The 4,397-nt window shown below is 42.0% G+C and overlaps 1 long non-coding RNA gene across 1 annotated transcript; it reads left to right on the top strand.

The window, feature by feature from the left end:
- The first annotated feature begins 900 nt into the window (after positions 1-900).
- Positions 901-1,647, top strand: LOC120042343. The gene is made up of 3 exons (XR_005476088.1): positions 901-960; positions 1,116-1,164; positions 1,393-1,647. It is a non-coding gene; the product is annotated as an uncharacterized LOC120042343 (long non-coding RNA).
- The last annotated feature ends 2,750 nt before the right edge of the window (positions 1,648-4,397 follow it).

Genomic DNA, 4,397 nt, shown 5'->3' with positions numbered 1-4,397 from the left:
CAGCTGATGCTTGGCATTGCGCATGGTGATCAGGTTGTGTGCGGCTGCTCGGCCATGAAAACCCATTTCATGAAGCTCCCTACAAACAGTTATTGTGCTGACGTTGCTTCCAGAGGCAGTTTGGAACTCGGTAGTGAGTGTTGCAACCGAGGACAGACGATTTTTACACGCTACGCGCTTCAGCACTCGGCGTTCCCGTTCTGTGAGCTTGTGTGGCCTACCACTTCGCAGCTTAGCCACTGTTGCTCCTAGACGTTTACACTTCACAATAACAGCACCTACAGTTGACCGGGGCAACTCTAGCAGGGCAGAAATTTAACTAACTGACTTTTTGGAAAGGTGGCATCCTATGACAGTGCCACGTTGAAAGTCACTGAGCTCTTCAGTAAGGTCATTCTACTGCCAATGCTTGTCTATGGAGATTGCATGGCTGTGTGCTCGATTTTATATACCTGTCAGCAACTGGTGTGGCTGAAATAGCTAAATCCACTAATTTGAAGGGGTGTCCACATTCTTTTGTATATATAGTGTACATGTTTGACAGGTATATAAAGTACATTTTTCTTGTGAAATTTAAAGTTGCTTGGTAAATCTAATAAGGTCATGTATTTTGTTATGTTTTAATGTTTAAGTTTTAATGTATGTAATTGACTTAGCATCATCAGGCCAGAAGAGGTGGTCTGTGATGTCTGTGAGGTCCAAGCTGTGAAGTTCTGTCAGACCTGCACTCTCTCCTACTGTGGGACCCACGTTAAGAAGCACTACACAGTACCTAAACTACAGAGACACACCCTGGTGGATGTGACTGGAGACCTGGAGGAGAGACTCTGTCAGGAACACCACAGAGCTCTGGAGGTGTTCTGCAGGACAGACCAGAAGCTGATCTGCAGTCTGTGTGTAGTAACAACACATAAAGGACATGATGTAGTCTATGATGAGATAAAACAGTCAGGAAGACAGGTAGGTTCTCCTTTTCGCACCTGAAGATGCTCTTTAAAGAAGATATTACATTTGATAATGATGATGTTCAGTCATACAAGCTTTTTCATCGTATGTTCTGCAAAGAAACAACAGTGTTTTTCATCAAAATAATGTCTTCTTACTCTGTTTTCAAGACTTTTGATAGAGATCAATGTCAAAGACTTAAGCTGGCCTCAGTTGACGGTAGGTGTTTGTACAATCAAGAAATACATTACACAAATAGTGTATTTTGAGACCTTTACATTGTGTTCAACAACATACATACAATTTTAAGACCATTAAAAGAGGAAGATTAATTTGTTTAGATTAATCATTCTTATTCCATGCTGCTTGTAGGATTAATATGTTTTCTTTTTAGTGTGCCAGTGCAATTAAAGTAATTAATTTTCTCTTCCATTATTTCTTTAGAAGTGCTGCCCCCTCCTGGTGAAATCCAGTTCTCGTCAGTGACGTCAGACTCTGTGTCTCTGAGCTGGGGTTCTCCTGAGGGACTGACGGGACCACATAATTTCAGAGTGACCTGGGGATGTGATGGAGAAGAGAGGAGCCTGATGGTGGAAGATGGGTGTAATGTTGAAATAGATGGACTCCAGCCTGGTAAAAAGTACCAGTTCAGTGTGGCTACAGAGGGAGAAGACGGCAGACAAAGCAGATGGGTCTCAGCATCTGTATTTACTGGTACAGTAACTTGAGTTTGTCTTTGGTTATGTGCTTCTAAGGATGTAGTTTTTCATGTGATGTCCAAACAAGACATTAGCTATAGGCCTATCCTATATTTTGTTTCATCAAACATATTATATTTCTTCCTAGTGGTCCCAGCACCCAGGGACTTACAAATAAACCAGTCAGGAGCGACCTCATTCACTTTCAGTTGGTCCAAGGCTGAAGAATTGGAGAAAGTCCCACAACGCTTTCTCATATCCTACTGCAGCCCGGGATCAGAGACCCGTGCAGCCAATACTGAGGACTCCTACAGAACTCTCTCTGGCCTGCTACCTGGTACTCAGTACACCATCAGTGTCTCAACTGTGTTGAACAATGGGAAACAGAGCACACCTCTCTCTACAACCATCTGTACAAGTAAGCCTCATACCGACTCACTTCACTTCTGGGGGGCGGAATTGGACAAATCTGAACTAGACTGAACCTTTTTCCTGAAGAGAAATTGTGTGCTTGTTTCAGCTGTCTAAAGTAATTTGTATGGTAGTCTAAGAAGTTTAGAATTGTAATTGTTAGAGCCTAGTGTTATAACATGTAGGCTAGTGTGATAGAAGTAGTGTTTATAATTGTAATTATTAGACCCTAGTGTTATACCATGAAGGCTAGTGTAATTGTAGTAGTGAGTAGTGCCTCTAACTAGCTGCTAGTAGTAGTGGGATATTATCCTATAGAGGAATATTAACAGTGATCAGCTACTATTAACTATATTAAACCCCTCCCCTAGTTATCCCTGCTCCAGTAGTGCTGAATGTGGACTCAGTGGACACCACATCAGCTGCTGTTAGCTGGAACCAGCCACCAGGATTGGACCAAACCCAACATCATTACCAGATCTCCTACCACTGTCCAGGGACAGAACCACACATCACTACCACATCTTCCCCCAGCATCACTCTCTCTGACCTGCAATGTGGTACTCAGTACTCTGTCACTGTCTGCACTGTGCTGGAAAATGGAAAGCAAAGTCAACTGGTGTCAACAACCTTTAATACAAGTATGTACTAAGTTAAGGGTTGTTCTTCAAATTACAAATGGTTACATATCATGCATGTTTTTGATTACATTGAACTGTTTATCAATGATAAGACATAATGCAAGTCATTTTAAACTGCAGAACTTAGTTTATTACGCGTTGTTTAAAGTACTTAGGGAAAGCTAATTGGCTGGTCCCAGTAGTGACCCAGAACAGTGGTAGTTGTTTTTGAATACCCCCGAGACATGCTAACCTCCCGTATTATTGGTAACGGTGAGAGATTATCATGTCTTGGGGGTATGATCCTCTGTAACTTCTCACTCATCATTATTCACAATTCATTCAGGATTATTCGTAATCATTGTGGCATCCACATTAATGTAGATATGTTTAGAAGCATATTCTATTCTTATTCATAATAAAAGTGACAGTTGCAGCTTCAAGATTAAATAAGCTTGAATATTTTAGTAACCTCAAACATTTTCCTTTGTTATTGCAGAGCTCACTCCCAAACCTTTCATGCCGAAGTTGGGACTGACACAACATTTTAAGGAGACACTGTTGAATGCCATGCTTTCAATCGAGGGCCTAATGTTAGTAAAGAACCATACTCAATCTCAACCATGGTGTTTTCTGATAGAACTGGTGAGGACTATTTTAAATTTATTTTTAATATACCTTCATTTAACCAGGGAGGCCAGTTGAGAACAAGTTCTCATTTACAACTGCGACCTGGCCAAGATAAAGCAAAGCAGTGCGACAAAATCAAACAACACAGAGTTACACAAACAGACGTACAGTCAATAACACAATAGAAAATTATTTGTACAGTGTGTGCAAATGTATTAGAGTAGGGAGGTAGGCAATAAATAGGCCTTTATCATTAACACTGGAGTGATGGATGTGCAGATAATGATGTGCAAGTAGAGATACTGGGGTGCAAAAGAGCAAGAGGGTAAGTAATAATATGGGGATGATGTAGTTGGGTGTGCTATTTACAGATTGGCTATGTACAGGTACAGTGATTGGTAAGCTGCTCTGACAGCTGATGCTTAAAGTTAGAGAGGGAGATATAAGACTCCAGCTTCAGTGATTTTTGCAATTCGTTCCAGTCATTGGCAGCAGAGAGTTGGAAGGAAAGGCGGCCAAAGGAAGTGTTGGCTTTGGGGATGACCAGTGAAATATACCTGCTGGAGCGCGTGCTATGGGTGGGTATTACTATGGTGACCAGTGAGCTGAGATAAGGCAGGGCATTACCTAGCATAGACTTATAGATGACCTTAAGCCAGTGGGGTTGGCGACGAATATGTAGTGAGGGCCAGCCAACGAGAGCGTACAGGTCACAGTGGTGGGTAGTATATGGGGCTTTGGTGGCAAAACGGATGGCACTGTGATAGACTACATCCAATTTGCTGAGTAGAGTGTTGGAGGCTATTTTGTAAATGACATCGCTGAAGTCAAGGTTCGGTAGGATAGTCAGTTTTACAAGGGTATGTTTGGCAGCATGAGTGAAGGATGCTTTTTTTGCGAAATAGGAAGCCGATTCTAGATTTAATTTTGGTTTGGAGATGTTTAATGAGAGTCTGGAAGGAGAGTTTACAGTCTAACCAGACACCTAGGTATTTGTAGTTGTTCACATATTCTACGTCAGAACCGTCCAGAGTAGTGATGCTGGACGGGCGGGAGGGTGCGGGCAGCAATCGGTTGAAGAGCATGCACTTAG

Source organism: Salvelinus namaycush, unplaced genomic scaffold, assembly GCF_016432855.1.
Source record: "Salvelinus namaycush isolate Seneca unplaced genomic scaffold, SaNama_1.0 Scaffold66, whole genome shotgun sequence".
NCBI classification, from domain to species: domain Eukaryota; kingdom Metazoa; phylum Chordata; class Actinopteri; order Salmoniformes; family Salmonidae; genus Salvelinus; species Salvelinus namaycush.
This window is presented reverse-complemented; position numbering and strand designations above follow the sequence as displayed.